This window comes from Taudactylus pleione, unplaced genomic scaffold, assembly GCF_031769625.1.
Source record: "Taudactylus pleione unplaced genomic scaffold, aTauple2 ptg000041l, whole genome shotgun sequence".
Lineage (NCBI taxonomy): Eukaryota > Metazoa > Chordata > Amphibia > Anura > Myobatrachidae > Taudactylus > Taudactylus pleione.
The window spans coordinates 14939543-14961827 of NW_028284443.1; the positions used below are offsets into that span (position 1 = coordinate 14939543).

The following is a 22285-nucleotide window of genomic DNA, read 5'->3' on the forward strand; positions in this document are numbered from 1 at the left end:
TAGGGGGGGGGGGGGGCGTTTTAAATGTTTTCGCCAGTGGCTGTCAGTGCCGGACGCCTGACGGAGCAATTCAATGAACAGACCCCAGCGCAGAGGAGGCAAGCAGAAATGTGTGATCAATTCTGGTTTTGGGCACCCAAATGGGAGCTTAGGCACCCTAATCTGGACTTTAAACGGGTTTAGATGTATTACGCGGCTATAATTAATGGACACCCAAAACAATTGAACATTGGGCACCCATTAATTACCACAACTTAAAAGACAATTGAATCACCCCCTTAGGGGTATATTTACTAAAGTGTGGGTTTAAAGAGGTGGATATGTTGCTCTAAGCAACCAATCAGATTCTAGCTAGATGCTAGATAAATGATACGTACAATTTGCTTGGTTGCTATGGGCAACATCTTCACTTCTGTAAACCCACACTTTAGTAAATAGACCCTTTAGAGCAGGGGTGGGCAATAAGCAGCCCTTCAGGTGTTGTTGAACTACAGATCCCAGCATGCCTTGCAACCGTTTTAGCATGGCCAAATAGCAAAACTGTTGGGATGTGTAGTTCTCCAACAGTTGGGGGGCGCTTATTGTCCACCTCTACCTTAGAGTCAGGGGAAGGCTTCAATGAGACATCTCAACCTAGGGGTGAGGTAGGAACTGTGCAATAACTTATAATGCATTTCTTTTTCCTACCTTTTTTTTACTAAATATGTTTTATTCACAGAGTTACACATTAATATGGGCTTTTTCACTTTTATCACAAGAAATTATTTGAATAGGGCACAGTCAAATAATATATTCAAAAATCAGTTCCATGAATATCAAATAAATATATTTTACAATTACCACACTATTAACGAATGTTACGAGTGTAATATAATATCACTATATAATCACTTAACATCACGTTTATACGACACAGACACTAATGTTCTAAACACATATCACGATTGTCTGAGACATCTATATATTATACATGCTATATCTGTCTATAGACCAGAAACCTAATTATCTAATTTAAATAGGAGAAGAGGGATTACTTATCAAGAAGTAATATCGGATATATGTTGGATAATTACATATATTGACATATTATCCCCTAGACACAACTCATAAGGAGCTACATTACTAATATTACAGCATTGCTCCATAAATGTGACTGTACCTTGATTTAAAGGATGGTATCTAGAAGTACTGGAGCTAAATTTAAAAAGTGGGAGGCACATATAGAAACCGTTGTAATTCCTACACCGTTCACCTGATTTGGATGTAATTACCCTCAAATTAAATCTGAAAGTCTGCAGTTAAAGCACATCTTGTTTGTTTAATTTCAAAGCCATTGTGGTGGTGAATAGAGGCCAAAATATGAAAATTCTGTCAATGTCCCAATATTTATGCACCTGACTGTATATAAGTTCAAAACATCTAACGGCTTATTGTTTAGTAAGAACGCAGATGCCCTCCATTTAAAGCTTGGGACTGACATAGAATAAAGTTAACCACCTAAATTTGCCTTGAATAAACCGGGTCACATGTAATTAGTTTCATATGACTTATAGAAACCATTTCAATATGGTCACAACTAAAATCCAAAACTAATGATATAATTACAATATGCCAGGTCCATATTCATTTTAAGCTGACACTATATAATTAAAAAAGTGATCAATAAAGGTATTTATAAGTAAAATTATTAGAACTGTAATCTATCGATTTGCAAAGGGCTTAATTAGGTCTAAATAATGATCAAAGAGAAGAGGAAAATATCCATTTATTAAGGAGAATAATGGATATATATTCCAGCATACAAATAAAATAAGGAATACATTGTCTTTTATCATAATATAATAAAAAATCTGCTTCAATATTACGATCATACCTTAAATTGGAAGATTATATATACATGTTCCCCACTGGAGAGGATAAACATGCTCCCTTACTACAGTTGCCTAGGACAGGGATAACGCCCCCTAACAATAGCAACTGAAGGCCAGGTATTTAAACTGAGCGAAGCCCATCACTCGGCTTGCCCTGAGGAAGCCGGACATCCAGCGAAATGCGCATCGGTGCCTGAGACCGCGAGGTCACGATGACGCACATGTCCTAAGAGAGTGGCGCCTGAGACCGCTGGGCTATGCGGACGCATATGTCCCAAAAGAGTTACAAAAACGTCATAAATACTGTTAAACTGACCACCGTATGGTTACCCTATTGCATTGATAGAATCCCAGAATAGAGCCATAATGGAGCGGTGTAGAGATAGCTGGCTAATGGCATTTATGCCTCAAAGCTACATAATCAATCATTACATTGCACTACTATAATCCAGTATTACTGCCTCAATGTATGAAAAAGATTGCTTACATTTCTATTAAGGGATTATATTATGAAACACATGATGCATAATGCTATATGGGTATAACAACCTGATATAAGGCGCATTATGCACAGTAGGTGAATGATGTACAGTATTTAGACATACAAAACCAGTGTATTGACGAGTGAATCATTGCCTGAGCTGAAAAAGACTCATACAGTCTGTATAAGTAGCAGAATTGTATCAGATACATGTAAATATTTTGACTCACAGGCATAAGTGAAACAAATGTAGCTAATGATTCACAATACTGATGATTTGTTCTGTTCTGAGTGACAATAAACTGTGAACACTGATAACAAGATAACAGACAAATCTACATAGATCTTATAACTCTAAGCGACCACTCCCAATGAACACAAGTGACCGATGCTATAATCAGGATTTTTTTAATCACATTTTTTCCTACTACTTACACAATGTCTATCATTTTATGTATATAATTTTTTCTTTATTTTTTCACAATATTATATAGAGGTTTTAAAGAAAGAATTAATAAAGGTTAATTTTTATAAGAAAGACACAATAAAATTAAATAAAAATAATAAAAATAAACAAATATATAAAAACACGGCATCAGTGGAACCTTACTTTTTCTACATTTACTCTAGAGTGCACCCGACAGTCTCACTGTTTTTGCTTTCTGTAAATTAGTACACCTGTGACATTACCATAAGGCGCGCATTGAACGAACCATTTCTGCATGCACTACTAGCCACCTTCCAGTCACCGCCCAGGAGTGCTCATCACTTTTCTACTACCTTTCTGATACTGGGCCTGATTCAGAGCCGGATGCTCTTTCAGAGCGCTCGCTCCGAATCAGTGCCCTCCCTCTCTTTTTTTAGAGCGGCCTCCTGGCCACTCGCATAGCTGTGGGTGACCACCCACAGCTATGGCGAGCGGCCAAAAAGATGATCGCGATGGTCAAGACCATCGTGACCATCAGGCTTGCGACGAGACCCTTGTGGTAGCGTCTCGTCTGCCGCAAGCCCTGGAGTGCTTTTGGCTCTATCAGAGCCAAAAGCACTCCCACTGACATCACTTGTGATGTCAGTGGGGCCGGCCCCAGACGGTAGGCGTCCCCATGGGAATGCCTCCATCTGGCCAGCCATGCCCCCGGCACGCCCACCAAAGGGGGCGTGCTGTCACTCACCATTGACAGCACGCCCCCTTTGTAGCGAGACCCATAGCGACGGCTTGCCCGTCGCTATCCGGGTCTCGCGCATGCGCATGATGGAGCCGGGTCCATCATGCGCATGCGCACTGGCCCAACATCGACCCGCTCGCGAGCGGGTCTGAATCAAGTCCACTGTCTGTCTCCAACGCAACAGCACCTTTGTGCGCGTGTGCAGTTAAAATTATTAACTATGTGAACACTGGCATTGTGTGCGGATTTTGTGAGACTAAAAGTGCCCACCCACTAGACGATAAAGTAGAGCAATTGAATGATAACGATCGTTCAATCGTTCATAAATCGTTTGCAAAAATGTCTAAAACGACCAGCGATGTGCGTGCCCGCTGGACGTTTAGACATCTATCATTGTGCAAACATGCTGGACAACCTGACAATAACGTCAGATTGAGCATGTTTGCAGATGATTGATGAGCCTGCACTGAACGACTGCTCGTTCAGTGCAGGCTCATCACAGACTGACAAACGACTGCACGATTACAATGTCGTAATCGTGCAGTTGTTTTCTTGTGTGTTAGTGGATGGGCATCTTTAGATTCATGAGAAAAGTTGAGAAAGTTTTAGAAAAGATTAGAGAATACCAAGCTGAAAACATTAACTGATGGCTTACTGTAAAGATCTACTACTGTAAAGATCTAAGTTAAGATGTGCAGTCGCAATACAAATTTGACATGTCAGCCAAAAAAAGAGACGATAGAGTTGAGGATACAGTATGTCTAATGTTATTTGCAGGTCCTCTATCCAGTGTTGGACTGGGGCATGAAAGGCCAATCAGGGAAATGCAAACTGAGGTGTGTGGCCAGTTGCTGGAAGGGGTGTGGCTATCCAGCCTGCGCGCATAGGCCAGTCATTATAGGAGCGCCATAATATAGTATTTAACTACTAATAATTATTATTATTTATTTTTATTTTTTTTTAAAAACTCAATAATTTACTTTTTTTTTTAATTAATGAATTGTCTGAAGAACATGTATTTTAACATTATCCAAAAAGATTTAATTGAAAAAAAATAAATGTAATATTTGTAAAAAAAAATTGGGTTTTCAAACATCTGAACATCGTATCACCACCATCGGAACATCTGCAACATTACAACCATCGCAGCTTTCCTTTTGCCTAGCGGATGGTCCTGCAAATACTGTACACTGGGCCTGATTCAGACCCACTTGCAAGCGTATAGCGCTCGCACGTGTGTCGATGGCCGGGCGTGAGCCCCGGAGCGAGCAACAAATCACTTGCTCCGGCGCTCACATCCAAAAGGGGCGGCTGTCGATGTTGTTCGACAGCTCACCCTGTTTGGTAGGTGGGTCGGTGGGTTGGCTGGCCAAACGGAGGCGTTCCCGAAAGAACGCCTGCCATTTGGGGGCAGCCCCACTGACATCACGAGTGATGTCAGTGGTAAGCTTCCAGCTGTATTAGAGCTGGAAGCTCACTGGGGCTTGCGGAAGATGAGACACTACCACAAGGGTCTCGTCGCAAGCCCCGATGGTCGCGACCATCGTGACCATCACCTGGCCGCTCATTAAAGCTGTGGGTGGACACCTACAGCTTAGCAAGCGTCCTGGAGGCCGGACTCTAGAAAAGAAAAAAAAATGCCCTTCAGACCAGCGAGCATGTCTGAATCAGGGCCACTGTACTAGTGTTTTCACCTGGCTACATACTGGCACATACTGTATACTACTGTTCTCTGGGGGTGATTTGGCAAGGATCACAATTGCAAAGCTGCACATAGGCAGATTGGAAATTCCGTCCTTGCTAATATGCAAATGCAGTAGAAGGTGTATGTCACAACAATGGTCGCGATGGCGGTCAGCGCCGGGTCGCCAGCCAGCTGAGTAAGCCGCAGCTTTCTCAGGCTGGCCAGCTTGCGAGGCCAGGTCACTGCGTTGGTCGATGCAGTCCCTGGCCTTGCCACTCCCGGAAAACAGGGAGGACACACCCCTGTTTCCAGGAATGCCAGCTGATCCCTTCCCTGCACAACCCCTTAAATGCCTCTGCCTGTCAATCAGGCAGAAGCACAGAAGGGGCTGTGTGTGACTACACAGGACCCATTCTGCACACTCGCACTTGCGTGCACTGTTGAATCAGCCCCTCTATCCATACATCTGGTACATATGCCGTTACAGACATGGGGCCAAATGTAATTGGGTGAGAGTTTAGAAAATATGAGAGTTTGGCAGTAAACACAGTTGGAGATATACCCAGCTCTGCAAACTGCAAAAAACATACATCTTTTCTTCTGGAGCATTTTATGCTACATGTTTGGTGCAAAATCTGTCCAGCTTAACATTGGCCCCTCAGTATTGTATGGTACTCAGGGCCTGATTCAGAGGCACATGCAATCGACACGCAATGCCGATGTTCACGTAGTTGAGCGATTTTATGCTCTAAAACTTGTATGGCTCATGTATTACACAGAGTGTACACACAAAGACGCTGTTGCAATTGAAATGGACAGACAGAGTAGGACATGGTCAGCCAAAGGAACCGAACCTCTCTCTGATTATCACTTAGATTTAATTCAGCCCTCCCCCATTTAAAAACAAATTAGAAAGTTTTAGTTTACACAAACACTTTTTACAACATCATGTCTACATATGGGCAGCTTTCAAAGAGGAATAATGTCTCTGACAGGTGGAGACCGAGGATTGGGGAAACACTTGTTATTGGGATCAATGGTCAATTGAATAGAGAACTGTGGGCCTGATTCAGCAAGGATCGCAGTAGCAAAGACGCACGCAATTTTTTGATTAAATCACATTGCATATACATTGCAGTGGGCATGCGCGAACTAGCAATTGCGATGGGAACTGCATTTGCAGAGGGTACGCAGAACCAGAGCACATTGATTGACAGGAAGTGCCATTTGTGGGTGGTGATGGGGGGTGGTCGGGCGAACGCAGGCGTGCCAGTGCGTTGCAATGCCGTTGCAGGGGCATGCATAAATTATCCACTGCAATACCAAACACGGCATGAGGGCTTATAGCGTGCGCTGCAGTTAGAAATTCCTGAGTGAGCTCTGACCTGCCTTAGCAGTACGTATGGGTCCAATGTTACAGATTAATTTGCTATGTTGCCCAAGTATATGGATGTGTGTAAGGGGAAGTGGGCGTACTTATGGTAAGCTGTGATCGCAATGTGATTGCAAACATTTGCATTTCACTGCTAATATTTACACATTTACACAGTTCCGGCGCTAGGCTTCCAGCACCTGTCCTGTGCTGCACAGCTGAGCCCCTTCCCTCCCCCTGAGTGCTTACCCAATAGCGCTTGGAGGAGGGTGGCAGGTGGGCTCATGCTGTGCATAACACACACACTGCCGCCAGCACTGGCGGTGATGTGTGTATTAACCAGCAGCCAATGAGAGTCAGACGACTCTCATCGGCTGCTGCTGCTACTGCAGAAGCATCACCGCCAAGCGGCAGTGATGTGTGTGTGAATCAGCAACCAATGAGAGTCAGACAGACTCTCATTGACTGCTGCAGGCCCACTGCAAGAGCTGGCTCCTTTCCGGCTCCTGAAGTGGGTAATGGGAAAGATGTCATGACATCTCTCCCATAATGCAAAGTGCACCAGCCCGGGAGGACTGACGTGCGGCGGGAGCAGTGGCCGGAGCTGGAGCGTGGATTCAGGTAAGAATATCTATTTTTATTTTGTTATGTAACTTGTGTGTCTGCACTATGGAGAACGGGGGGAGATACTACTACTACTACTACTACTAGGGTCACCATTACTGGGGGGGGAGATACTACTACCACTACTGGGGGCACCATTATTGCGGGGGTAGCTACTACTACCACTACTGGGGGCACCATTACTGGGGGAGGAGATACTACTACTACTACTGGGGGCACCATTCCTGAGGGGGGTGAGCTACTACAACTGGGGGCACCATTACTGGGGGGACCTCTACTGGAGGTGGGGCACTACTGAGGACTACAACGGGGGGGGCTACTACTGGGGGCACTGCATTGGGAGGGGGAAGCTCTACTGGGGACTACTACTGGGGGGGGAACTACTACTCGGGGCACTATATAAGTGGCTTTCTACTAGGGGACCGACTACTGGAGGCACTGGATAGGGGGGATCACTGCTGGGGCCTGCATAAGGGGATCACTACTGGGGTCACTGCATGGGGGCTACTGCTGAGGGCACTATATAAAGGGCACTGCATAGGGGGTACCACTATTGGGGGTACTGCATAGGGGGGACTACTACTGGGGGCACTATATAAAGGGCACTGCATAAGGGGGTACCACTACTGGGGGCACTGCATTGGGGGGACTGCTACTGGGGGCATCATATAAGGGGGACCACTACATGGGCACTGCATAAGGGGGACCACTACTGGGGGCACTGAATAAGGGGACCTAATGAGGGGCTGCACAAGGGGGACCACTACTGGGGGCACTGAATAAGGGGAACTAATGATCGGCTGCATAAGGGGGACCACTACTGGGGGTACTGTATAAGGGGCACTACTATGAGCCTCCATAAGAGGGACCACAACTGGGGACAGTGCATACTGGGGGTACTGTATAAGGAGCACTACTGGGGTTAAGGTGCATATGGAAAGGAATGTTCAGAGTGACGATAAAGGGGTGTGTCATGTTGACACACCCTATTTTTAAATGACCACGCCCATTTTGTTTGCTGCACACATAGGGGGGGGGGGAGCTCCATTTTTAAATTAGCCCTGGGCTCCAGATACCCTAGTTAAGCCACTGGTATACACCAATGATTTTAAAACTTTTTCAACTTGAGGCACACCAAACAAGATTCTATCATTGCTAAGGCACACCATCAGTCTCACAGGGGAAAAAACATGCACACATTGGCCCACACGAGAAAAAACAAGCACACTGTCCCCTACGGGATAAAACACATACACATTCGCTCTCATGGGAAAAAAACATTGGCCCCCGCACAAAAAAAACACACATTAATTATTGACCAAGCCCCCCACAAAAGATCAACTTGTCAGTAGCAAAGAAGAGAGAAAAGCTTCCAGTCCATCCCTCAACTGAGATAGGGGGTAAAGGACTGGGAGGGAGTTGGGAGGAACAGCAGACTGGGAGCAGGAATACTGGGACTGGAGGAATACTGGGACTGGAGGAAGGAGGAACCAACCTGTCAGTAGCAAAGAAGAGAGAATACTGGGACTGGAGGAAGGAAGAACCAACCTGTCAGTAGCAAAGAAGAGAGAAAAGCTTCCAGTCCATCCGTCAACTGAGATAGGGGGTAAAGGACTGGGAGGGAGTTGGGAGGAACAGCAGACTGGGAGCAGGAATACTGGGACTGGAGGAAGGAGGAACAACAGGCTAGGAGTAGGAGCAGGGGTGCTGGGACTAGGAGGGAAAAGAACTTCAGATTGGGAGATGGGGTTCTGGGACTGAAAAGGGGAGGAACAGCAGACTGTGGTCCTGGGACTGGGAGGGGAAAGGACAGCAGACTAGGAGAAGAAATGCTGCGACTGGGAGCAGGGTTGTTGGTATTAGGAGAAGTGACAGCAGACTGGGAGCAGGGAAATAGCAGCAGACTAGGAGATGGGGTGCTGGGACTGGAAGCAGGGGTGCTGAGACTGAGACAAGGGTTGCTCAGACTGGGAGAGATAACAGACTGGAAGAATGTGTGCTGAGACTGGAAGCAGCGGTGCTGTGACTGAGAGAGGGGGATACAGCAACTTGGACAAGGGGTGCTGGGAGGGGGAGACAGCAGACTGGGAGCAACACTGTACTAACAAGCATGGCCGGTCTTCGACTAAAATTAGGCCCTGGCATTTAAAGCACACAGGCCCACCTCACGTCCGCACCTGGCTCCTGGCATAGACTGCTCCCCTTACTATTCCCAACTCCTCCCACTTCTTAGTTTATGCGTCTACAAATATAATTAATATTAGAACATAGGAGTGTACATCATTCTCTGTATTAAAGTACACACAATAGAGTTCATCCTGCAACGATTCAAATGTGCCATGGTTGGTTCTGTTAGGTAAAGCTGGCACTTCATTGGTGGAGGTCACACACAAAGAAAAGGGAAGGCATTTTCCCAATTGACCAAGCCATAGCTTAGCAATTGTAGAGGATTAGTCTTTACTGTAGGATTTTTTTTAGGGCAGGGCCCGGGTGTTGAACATATGTGCACACCAATGCAGTGCCATTACTACATATTTTGGTGCCCCTTCCATAACTGAAGTAGGGAGAGTGTGCAAAAAAAACAGGTGTGGTCTCACACAATAGTACCCTCAATGAAAATTATGATACTCAGTAGTGCCCCTTAGTCACATTACACCACACAGTAGTGCTCCTTAGTCACATGACATCTTACAGTAGTGTCACTTATTCACGTTACGCCACACAGTAGTGTCCCTTACTCTCGCTACGTCACACAGTAGTAGCCCATATTCACGTTATGTCACACAGTAGTACCCCTTAGAGCTCATTCATGTTATGCCACATAGTAGTACTGCTTATACACATTATGCCACACAGTAGTAGTGCCCTTTTTAACACATTATGCCACAAAGTAGTAGTGCCCCTTCTACATTATGCCACAGTAATGCCCATTATACATCATGCCACACACAGGGCCTGATTCAGAGATGGACGCTAATCCAATCACAACTGCGTTTCCATACGCAACGCAGTTGCAAAAATATGCTGTTTGCAAAAGATCACCTGAGCATAAAGACGGCCACTACTGCCTTCTCACCTGCGTGCAACTACGCATACCTACATAAACTTTGGTACTATTGAAGTTCATAAGTGGCCATTTTAGTAGTAGCACAGTAGTAGTACCCCTTATAACATATTATGCCACACAATAGTGCCCCTTATAGCATTACACAACACAGTAATGCCCCTTAGAACATTATGCCACACACTAAAGCCCCTTACATTATGCCACATTACAATGCCACTTACATTATGACACAAAGTAATGCCCATTACATTATGCCACACTGTAAAGTTCCTTACATTATGCCACACAGTAATGCCCCTTATAACAATATGCCACACAGTAATGCCCCCCCCGGCAACTCATCTCCCCCTGTGTCCCACCAGCAGCCTCTTGTCTCCCCCTGTGTGCCATCAGCAGGTGTGGATATGGTGTTGGAGGCCAGCCACAGGGTGTCCAGCTTGGGAGGGCTGGCTGGTCTTCAACCAGGAGAATGCCTTATTCAGCATGTGCATGCGGGCCCTCTCTTTGGCCGCGTTCGACTGGGACTTTCTCTTCTTGGAGGAGCAAGGAGGCTGCTTCTTGTCCAGGTGCTGCTGACTACCTCACTTCCTACACCAGCCGCTGACCAAGGGCCTGATTCATTACCGATCTCACCTGCGATTACACATGCAGTCGGCTGATTATGGTGTTCTACGCATGCATCGCAGTGCGTATGCACGAACCAGCCACTGCAATAAGGACTGCAATCGCAGTGACTACGCAAACCCATCGACAGGAAGTGACATTTGTGGGAGGTGCCTGGGGGTGGTCAGTGAAACACAGGTATGCCAGTGCATTTGAACGCCGTTGCAGGGCCATGCATAAATTATCCACTGCAATGCCTTATGCAGCTTGAGTACTCATAGTGTGCAATGATGTTAGCAATTCCTTAGTAAGGTCAAAGCTTGTGCAAGTGTGCGTGAGGCTGTAGTGGTACTCGATGGTACCGATGGTTTCACAGTCTTGCTAAGGTTTACAGATGTATGTAAGATAAAGTGGGTGTCCTTATGTTGTGCTGTGATGGCATAGCGATTGCGGTGGTTAGCATACTATCAGTGAGACTGCGTGCGTAATTGCTGTTGCATTCACAGTTGCAATCGTTAGTGAATCAAGCCCCATGTCTGCTGATGCTGCCGTGAGAGCTGTAAGATCTAATGACTGGACTGTGTCCTCGGCTCCTCGTACCAGTGTCTGGCCACGTCATAACGTCACTACACGGCTGCACATGAAACCCCACCCACTTAGCACAGTGCTGCCTATGAGGCGGTGCTGCCAGGCAGCCCTGCATACCAGGTCGTAGGAGGTGTCTGAACTTTTCATACCTGTCCCAGCTGCATCATGATGTTGCTACACAATAACGTGGCTGCACATGAAACTCCACACGCTGAGCATTGTGCTGCCTGGGCAGTTCTTCCAGGCCAGAAATGCCTGGCACTAACTAGGAGATGTGTAAAGCATGCACTGCTGAGGGTCCATGAGGACTGCAGTTGGGAGACAATTTTCTAGTCTCTGGTCATTTTAATTCATCTGATCCAAATTGCATGCAAGGAACATAAAAACTGTAGAAGTGCAAAAAATATCAGTAAAACCTGTGTGTGTTACTTTGTAAGTACAGTACTTCCCCCTTAAACCGTTGCTCCCACTTTTACTCTTTACCCTCTCTCCTCATGGTCATTGGCCCCTTCACTGCTGTCCCTTCCCTTATTGTCTCTCTCTTTATACCTTGCCCTAGGTCTGCCTTCTCCTTACTAGCTCCCATTCATATCTTCGCCTATCTCTTGGCTCACCTCCCTTCCCTTATTGTTTCTGCTGATGCATCCCAACCTATTCTAACAGTCTCCCTCACATACTCACTGTTACTCCCTTACACCACTCCAGCACATCAACCCTGTCATCCTCATGCCCCATTCTCACTTCCTCCCTGTCTCCTGTGCCCTCTGTAATGCCAGATCAGTTTGAAACAAACTGGCATTCATCCACAAACACTTTGTCAGACCCTCCTCACCATCACTGAAACTTGGCTCTGCCAGTCTTATAACACATTGCCCGCCGCTCCTTCCTTTCTCCCACATTTCTTGTGCATCGTAATGATGTGGCTGGCCCTCTTTCCTCTTGCTGCACATTCTGCATCCTGGCACATGAACTCTCTCCTTCTTCTAAGCCCACTCTACAACACTTTTTAACCCTATTCACCTTTGTGGCGTGATCATCTACTGCCCCCCACCCCTCTGTGACCTTCTTCCCAATCCCTAGATAAGTCTGTCATCTGACTTCTCCAATTCTTCTACCCATAATGGGGGGCATCCACTACAAGATCTGAAAAAGACTGCACGATTACGACATTGTAATCGTGCAGTCGTTTGTCAGTTGTGTGATGTGCCTGCACTGAACCAGCAGACGTTCAGTGCAGGGTCATCCATCATCTGGAAACATGCTGAGCCTGATGATATCGTCAGGTTGACCAGCATGTTTGCACGATGATAGATGTCTAAAAGACCAAATTTTCAAACGATGTTCAAACGATGTTCAAACGATGTTTGAACGATTATCGAACAATTTTATCGTTATCATTCAATCGTTCATCTTTATCGTCTAGTGGATACCCCCCTTGATCCTCCCTCTCTTATCCTTGGTGACTTCAACATTGCTCTGGACAATCCTAACGATGCTGCTATTTCCAAGCTGTGCTCCACACCTCTTCCTTTGACCTCATTCAATGGACCTCCTCCCATTTCCCCTCCAGCAATCACTAGCTTGATCTAGTCTTCTCCCACTATTGTGATATCTCAGACTTCAATATGTTGCCCATACTCTCTCTTACCACAATCTGCTTATGTGGAAACTACTGCTTCTGCATATATAACAGTCCTATTCAGCTTGATGACCAGCAGCTAACAAAGAACTTGCATCGACTCGGATTACCTGTTCACACTTCACACTGCCCAGTAACCCGGGTTGCTGCACATTCACATGCAATAACCCAGGTTATTGCTGGTAGTCTAAAAGGGGTATTATTCTGTAGTCTACAGTGCTATAAACTGCTCCTGAGTCCTGCCTCTAATTGTACAGTAGCCTCCATGATGTTGCATAAAGTATACAGATCAATGGAAATGATGAATAAATATAAAAATATTCAAATCTGGAACTGTGGCAGTTATATGTTTATCGAAATCACATATATAAATTAGTTCACAATTGCCAAGACATTAAGATAGCTTTCATGCACACTTCAATGTGAGACTGAAGGTAGAAGGGAAGCCAAAAAGGTGGAATCTTCATGATATGCTAGAGAAATGCAATTATCCATGTGGAAGTGACTAGTCTTCTGAAGCACTATGAAACCCCTGACCCTGCTTTGCACATTGCATAAGTGGCACTGGCAGGTGTGACTGGTACCTGTGCACTACTGTGAGTGGGACACATCTTCCAACAACCCCAGCAGCATTTGGAGAAGGAGGTGATGATTGTCTTGATAGTCCCCTAGCATTGGTATAAGCCCCCTAAAGAGAGACAGTAGGGAAATATGACAATACCCATCTGAGCCTGCCAGTAAAGCCCAGGGTACAGAATGGGGTGATTTGTAAAGTGTGCAGTTTATCAGTACTGAAAAACAGGATCAGACAGAATCTTAAAATCCTGTCCCTGGAAATGGAGGACTGTTGCAATCTATGGCATATACACCGATCAGCCATACTCTGATAGGTGAAGCGAATAACATTGATTATATTGCTACAATGGTACCTGTCAAGGGGTGGGATATATTAGGCAGCAAGTGAACAGTTGGTGTGTTGGAAACAGGAAATATGGAAAAATGTAAAGATCAGTGTGACTTTGAGAAGGGCCAAAATGTTATAGCTAGATGATTGGATCAGAGCATCTCCAAAACGGCAGGTCTTGAGGGATGTTCCTGGTATGCAACAGTTAGTACCTACCAAAAGTGGCTCAAGGAATAGCAATCGAGAACCGACAACAGGGTCATGGGTGCACGATGCTCACTAATGTACGCCCGTCTGTTCTGATTCCACAGAAGAGCTACGGTAGAACAAATTGCTAAAAAAGTTAATGCTAGCTATGAAAGAAAGGTGGCAGAATACACAGTGCATCTCAGTTTCCTGTGTATTGGGCAGCTTAGCTGCAGTTTCGTTCAGAGACCCTGATTCAGAGACGGACGCTCTGAAAGAGTACTTGCTCTGAATCTGGGCGTTTTTTTTGTGCGGCCTCCTGGCCGCTCGCATAGCTGTTGGTGACCACCCACAGCTATTGCAAGCGACCAGGATGATGGTCACGATGGTCAAGACCATCGCAATCATCGGGCTTGCGACGAGACCCTTGTGGTAGGGTCTCATGGCCGCAAGCCCCAGAGAGCTTCTGGCTCTAATAGAGCCGGAAGCTCTCCCACTGACATCACTGGTGATGTCAGTGGGGCCGCCCACAAATGGCAGGCGTTCGCTTGGGAACGCCTCCGTTTGTGAAGCCACCCCCCCGCTACGCCTACAAAATTGGGCGAGCTGTCGATCAACATCGACAGCCGCCCCTTTTGTAGTGAGCCACGCAGCGAGGTGTTCTCTCTCGCTCCAGGGCTTGCGCACACACAGTGCGGCCGCTGCGTGTGCACAGAGCACACCATCGACCCACTCGCGAGCGCTCAAGCGCTTGCGAGCGGGTCTGAATCAGGCCCAGAGTGCCCAAGCTGACCCCTGTCCATGGCCGAAAGTGCATCAGAACTGGACCATGGCAGTGGCCTGGTCTGATGAATCACGGTTTATTTTACATCATTTGGACAGCCGGTGCATGTGCATTGTTTACTTGGTGAAGAGGTGGCACCAGAATGCACTATAGGAAGGAGGCAAGCTAGCTGAGCAGTTTGATGCTCTGGGCAATGTTCTGCCGGGAAACCCTGGGTCCTTGCATTCATATGTTACTTTGACATGTACCACTGATCTAAGCATTGTTGCAGACCAAGTTCACCCCTTCACTGCACCAGTATTCCTTGGTGGCAGTGGCCAGCACGGTAATCTCCCAAATTTTTGGGTAGCCTCCCGCACCACTGAAAGAGTGTCTGGATCTCCAGCATCCCTCCCACTTCCTAGTGAAGTGGGCAGGATGAGAAGATAATTGTTGGGAATTTAGGCTCTGTATGGAGGGGCAGGTCTAAATGATGCAAAAGCGCGTTATTTATGCCCTTCTCATGGTCCCATGATTTGCAGCAGTTTATCGTGATGGAGGTGGGGCCTAATGACAAAGGACTTCTTCCAGAGAAGAGATATAAACAGGAAAGTATGAGGATAATGTGCCCTGCCGCACTGCAACACTTTTTCTTGCATGATTTGGAGAACATGACAATGGGTTCAAAGTGTTGACTTGGCCTCCACATTCCTCAGATCTCAATCCGATTGAGCATCTGTGGGATATGCTGGAAAATAAAATACGAGCCATGGATGCCCCACCTCGTAACTTACAGGACTTAAAGGATCTGCTGCTAACATCTTAGTGCCAGATACCACAGGACACCTTCAGAGGCCATGTGGTGTCCATGCCTCGGGTCAGAGCAGTTTTGGCGGCACAAGGGGAACCTACCCTATATTAGGCAGGTGGTTTTAATGTTATGCACACTTGCCGACTTATTGGCTGCCACCTTCAGACAGCAAGGTCGACTGTGTGGGGGGTATTTAATTGAAAAGTAGGAGAACTAGTAGTTTAATGATGCAATTGTGATTACTTGCATTGTGCAGTGGTCGGTGGGGCCACGATTCAGAGTGAAATTATTATTATTATTATTATTATTTATTTATATGGCGCCACAAGTTTTCCGCAGCGCCTTACAAAGTACATAAACAAATAGATTGATATACAGTGACTTACAGTACAATACAATACATTACAGGACATGGATAATGTACATTGCTACATTCATGACCATAACACCCAGATAAGCAACAATGCAAAGCAATCAAGTGTTCGGTGCCCTGGTAGAGAGTAAGAAGTAGATGAAGGTATAGTAAGGAGATGCACAAGAGGGTAGAGGGCCCTGCTCATAGGAGCTTACATTCTAAGGGGGAGGGACAGACAAACAGGGATGACACAGATTGGGTAGGCAGGGAGGAAGGAGTATGTAGCAGCAAGTTAAGATGAGAGCTGGAAGGCTTTGATGAAATAGTGGGTCTTGAGAGCCCGTTTGAAGGATTGTAGAGAGGTGGAGAGTCTGATGGGAACCGGTAGAGAGTTCCAAAGGTGAGGAGCAGCATGGGCAAAATCTTGGAGGTGGGAGTGGGAGGAAGTAATCAGCTGGCATGAAAGGCGGCGTGCATTTGCTGAACGTAGAGGGCGGACAGGAGAGTGAAGGGAGATGAGATCAGAGATGTAAATGGGAGAGGAATGGCTGAGGGCTTTGTAAGTGAGCGTGAGAACCTTAAATTGGGTTCTAAAGGGGAAGGGGAGCCAGTGGAGGGCTTGTAGGAGAGGGGAGGCAGATGCAGAGCGTTTTGAGAGGAAGATGAGCCGAGCAGCAGCATTAAGGATAGACTGGAGAGGAGAGAGATGGGATTTGGGGAGGCCAGATAGGAGAAGGTTACAGTAGTCCAATCTGGAGATGACCAATGAGTGTATGAGGGTTTTAGTGGCATCCTGGGTGAGAAAGGGTCTAATCTTGGAAATATTTTTAAGATGAAAGCGACAGGACTGTGAGAGATTCTGGATATGTGGTTTGAAGGAGAGGGTGGAGTCCAGGATAACTCCAAGACAGCGCACTTTGGGGCTAGAGGAGATAGTTGTGCCATCAATTGATAAAGAAATGGTGGGAAGTGTGGTTATGTAGGGGGGAGGGAAGTTGATTAGCTCAGTCTTAGACATATTAAGTTTAAGAAATCGCTGGGACATCCAGGAAGAAATGGCAGAGAGACAGTTGGAGACACGAGTGAGGAGAGAGGTCAGGGGAGGAAAGGTAGATCTGAGTATCATCAGCATAGAGATGATATTGGAGGTCGAAAGAGCTGATGAGTTCACCTAGTGAGGATGTATAGAGTGAGAAAAGGAGAGGTCCAAGAACAGAACCTTGGGGAACACCCACTGTAAGAGGCTGTGGGGGAGAAGAGGAGTCATGGGAGGAGACAGAGAAGGATCGGTCAGAGAGGTAGGAGGATAGCCAGGAGAGGGCAGTGTCATGCAGACCAAGGGAGTGAAGGATTTGCAGAAGGAGAGGGTGGTCCACAGTGTCAAAAGCAGCAGAAAGGTCAAGGAGAACGAGCAGAGAGTAGTGGCCCTTGGATTTAGCAGCAAGGAGGTCATTGCTGACTTTTGTGAGGGCAGTTTCAGTGGAGTGGAGAGAACAGAAGCCAGACTGAAAAGGGTCAAGGAGGGAATGAGAGGAAAGAAAGGTGGTAAGGCGCTTGAAAACAGCATGCTCAAGGAGCTTGGAAGCAAAAGGGAGGAGAGAGATGGGACGGTAGTTGGAGAGAGTGTTGGAATCAAGGGTTGGTTTTTTTAGTATGGGGGAGACAAGGGTATGTTTAAATGCAGACGGGACAGTGCCTGATGATAGGGAGAGATTAAGGAGGTGGGCAAGATGGGAGCAGGCAGGAGAGAGGTAGCGGAGGAGACGTGAAGGGATAGGGTCAAGGGGGGAGGTGGAAGGGGGGGGAGGACTGGATGAGGGACATGACTTCCTCTCCAGATACAGGGGAGAAGAAAGTTAGAGTTGGTAAAATTGAAGGAGAGGGGTGATCTGGGAAGAGAGGAGGTGGATGGCAGGGGGACTGGTGGGATATGATGTCCTGACATATGGAGTCAATTTTAGATGTAAAGTAGGTAGCAAAATCAAGGGCAGAGAGCAAGGAGGGGAGGCGAGGAGGGGGTGGGCGGAGGAGGAAGTTGAAGGTGGTAAAGAGACGTTGAGGATTTAAGGACTGAGAGGAGATGAGGTTCTTGAAGTATGACTGTTTAGAAAGGGAAAGGGCAGCACTGTATGATGAGAGCATAAATTTGAAATGGAGAAAATCAGCCTTAGAGCGTGATCTTCTCTACTGTCGCTCGGCAGTTCGCGAACACTTTTGCAGGTATCTGGTGCATTTGGAATGCCAGGGTTGAGGTGTAAATCTGCGGGGGTTAATAGTGATCGCCGGAGCAACAGAGTCCAGAGCAGAAGTAAGGGAGGTATTGTATAGAGAAATGGCTTGTTCAGGGCAAGAGAGAGAGAATAGGGGAGAGAAGTGAGTCAAGCTGGGAAGAAAAAGAAACGGTGTCAATAGCATCAATGTTACGCTTAGTGATAGTGGCCAAAGGAGGTAGAGGAAGGGAAGGAGAGAGGGATAGGTTAAAAGAGAGAAGGTGATGGTCTGAGAGGGGGAATGGAGAATTGGAGTAATCAGAAATATCACAACGGTGTGTAAAGACCAGGTCAAGCGAATGGCCACTCACATGGGAGGGTGAGGAGGTCCATTGGGAGAGACCAAATGAAGACATGAGGGTGAGGAGTTTGGAGGCAGAGGCTTCTGTGGGGATATCAATAGGAATATTGAAGTCACCTAGGATAATAGAGGGAAGGTCAGAGGAAAGAAAGTGAGGAAGCCAGGAAGCGAAGTTGTCAATGAATTTGGAAGGAGGGCCAGGGGGACGGTAAATAACAGCTACTCTAAGGTGAACTGGTTGGAAGAGGCGTATAGCATGAACCTCAAATGTAGAGAAAGTAAGAGATGGTTCAGAAGGTAGGAGTTGGCAGGAGTAACCGGGGGATTGAAGGACCCCTACCCCACCACCATGGTGACCCCCAGGCCGAGGGGTATGAGAGAAGATGAGACCCCCAGAGGAGAGAGCAGCAGGGGAAGTGGTGTCAGAGGGTGAAATCCAGGTTTTAGTAATGGCTAGGAGATTAAAGTTTTTAGAGATGAAAAGGTCATGGGTGGGTACGAGTTTGTTACATACTGATCTGGCATTCCAGAGGGCACAGGATAGAGGGACAGTGTTTGTGGGAGAAATGTGAATTAGATTATTTGGGTTGCTGTAGCGAGAAGGTGAGTTTAATATGGATGGCCGAGATGAATGTAGTGGAGAGATTATGTGGGGACCAGTGCTGGGAAGGGAGCCTGTAGGTGGTTGGCAGGGAGGGAGTTTAATATGATGGGGGTGGTATGGGGTGACATGGAGAGGAGGTTTGGAGGAAGGATTATCAGTGGGGTAGTAGGACAAAGGAGGGGGAGAAGAGAATTAAAGTGTAGTAGTGGGAGAGGAGAGGCGATAAAGGAAGGAGGAGGTGGAGGAGACAAGGGGGAAATGATATAGGAGGAAATAGGGGGTAGAGCAGAGTATTAGGTAGACAGTGAGTGGAGGGAGAGCTACACATGATAATGGTGTGGAAGAGTTGGGTAGGGGGAGGAAAACTAGATGTAGGAATAAAGTATGAGTGCAGAGAAGCAAGTAATAGTACAATGGAGGAAAATGTGCCTGCAAAATTTCCAAACTATTATTGAGCAGAGGAAAAGAGGAGAAATGGAATATTAAAGTAAACTGAATTAGAAGACAGATGACAGGCTAGGAAAAGAAGAGAGGTGGGAAGATATTATTTCTAATACATATACTAAAATTGGCACTGAATACAGTAAGCTATGAGTTGTTTGTGAAACTAGCGAGTCAGTACAAATAATAGCAGGTGTAAGCTCTTATAGTGAGCAAACAGAGGCCAGTGATGATTGTCCAGGTGATGAAGACAGCAGTTGCTTGTAGTGTAGATATCGTGAACTTACATTTCTTGATTATACTTTGTCCATATGTTCGTGTTAAAGAATAGTTTAAAGTTAGAGTGGTCTCCTTCAGTTTAACTTCGGTATAAAGCCGGTATAATGCCGAATTCGGTAAGAAATGCACTTTTACAAATTATGCACTTCTAATAATTATGCCCTACTCAGTCCAGGGGCCTTCAGCCTTGCTATGAACTTAAATAGTCAGTGATTGCATGTGTATGCAATGAATCCAATCATCCCCCAATACCCTCCCACTAATATGGCTAGCAATAAATGTCCTAACATAAACAAACAGTGAATGCCACAAGGCTAAGAAGAACTAGGACTAGTAATCTATTCAGTTTTCAAATAATTAAAAATGAGATGATCTGCAGAAATGAGGTTACCTGCCAATTAATTAATTAATTAATTAGTCATTGGCTGTCCGGACCGTCCACTTCACTCGGTAAGTAGATGGCTGCGGGCAGGTGGAAGTTGGCTCCAGGAGACTAGTCTACTCCTCCAGGTGTCCAGGAGCGCCACATGACTTTTGTGAGCCTCCGGGAGATTCTGGGAGAGTAAGTATGATGTTATGGCTGATCGGTGTACATACTAGTTACCTACAGACCATATCATGGCATCTCCCATAGATTGTAAGCTCCTAGGAGCAGGGCCGGCTTGAGGCATGTTCGACCAATGCAGTCGAACAGGGGCGCCACCTCACAGAGCGTGCACCCCTCCCAGCCATTCCCGAATTCAGTGTGACAGTCCCATTTTTCGGGCACTGCCCCGCTGTTCCCCCCGCGGGACAATTTGGTCTGGAGGTTGGACACCGCCACTGCTGCAGCAGTGCTAGGCCCGAAGAAGAGGAAAGGATGCCGCCCGCATATTCAGTGCAGGAAGAGGGCTAGAGGAAGCCCAGCTACTGACGTATTGCTGGGCTCGCATCCAGCCTGACGTTAACGGGAGGCGTGCCATAACGTCATTCAGGGGGTGTGGGCTCTGGTAATTAGGCCACACACCCATTTTCGCTCACACGCGGTTAAGGGGCGATGATTACCCATCCTGCACAGGGCGCGGCTCCTCCTGGAGCTGACCCTGCCTAGGAGCAAGGTCCTCCTCCATCCTGTTCTCACAGTATTGTGTACTGAGAATTGTGGCGCTAATTGTTATCTGTGCTCTGTTTATGTTTCGGCTATTGTATTGAAATGTAATGTTCTGTGTACCCTGTACTGTCCTTCTGTTGCTGTATGTATGGCACTGCGGATCACTTGTGGCGCCTTATAAATAAAGTGTAATATTAATAACACATACAATGCAAACATAAGTGGGAGATTTATCATATCTTGGAAATAAATAAAGTTGCTCTCAGCAACCAGTTAGCTTTTGTCAGTTATCTAATACTGCCTGTAAAATTATCATTTAGAAGCTGAATGGTTGGTACTTTATCTCTCTCCAAGATTTAATAAATCTCCCTGTAAATATTTGAAATGCAATTGTTCACATTGAAGCCTGCACCCCCGCTATGCCATGTAGTACAGCAGAATGTTATTGTGTAACCGTTCTGTACATTATCCTGTCATATTGCACATTAGGAATAAAATGGCGGAGAAAGAGTAGCAGCAGAAGGAGGAGAGTGATATATTATTGCTGTGTGTGTGTACTAGGGCTAATCTGCAGGAGGCAGCAGCATCACTGGGAGACAGGGGCGGGAGGGGGAGCTGTGTCTGTATGAATAATAAAGCTGGTAGAACAGGTCGGTGTTCCTGCTGGTGCAGCAATGGGTGATGGGTCTTGTAGTTTCTGTCCCAGTTAGCGGTCGGTAGCTTGGCGGATGGTGGTAGTCAGAGGCACCCGGAGCGCATCAGGAGGTCAGTAATCAGCCATTTACCGTCTCCCCGCACTAATAAGACATTACCAGCCCGGCGGCCTAGTTACATGTACAGGCGTACGGCGGCGCCCGATGCCCGTCATCCTTCCCTGCCCGCCCCGCAGCGATAGTATCATATATGTATATATTATATAGTGTGGCAGTCCTAAATCCCCTGTATGATGTCCGCAGCATATGTCGCTGCCCCGGGTCCCCGCAGGCTCAGTGACACAGCCAGCGTCTAGCACTGTGCTCCGGGACCGCTCTGCTGTCACTTACGCTGCATCATGGAGAGCTGTAGCCCGGTGCTGGCGTCTAACTTTGGGCGATGTCACGGGACAATATTTGTATTTGATGCTGCTGCCCCTCCTTCCCGGGGCTCAGGGCTTCTCCTTGTCCTGCGTGTGAGCACAAGCCATGGT

General features: G+C 46.6%; 1 protein-coding gene and 1 long non-coding RNA gene across 4 annotated transcripts in view; one reads left to right on the forward strand and one right to left on the reverse strand.

The window, feature by feature from the left end:
- Positions 1 to 22171, reverse strand: part of LOC148537990 (uncharacterized) — a 37099-nt gene extending 14928 nt beyond the window's left edge. The window contains exon 1 of the long non-coding RNA XR_015872756.1: positions 22143 to 22171. This is a non-coding gene — a long non-coding RNA (uncharacterized LOC148537990). The remainder of the gene's footprint in view (positions 1 to 22142) is intronic.
- The window catches only part of FAM3C (FAM3 metabolism regulating signaling molecule C), a 46497-nt gene continuing 45941 nt past the window's right edge, over positions 21730 to 22285 (forward strand). For 2 of the 3 annotated variants that reach the window (XM_088457666.1, XM_088457665.1), the window contains exon 1: positions 21756 to 21864. The gene's annotated coding sequence lies outside the window, so the exon portion shown is untranslated. The other variant, XM_088457668.1, reaches the window with a different exon arrangement.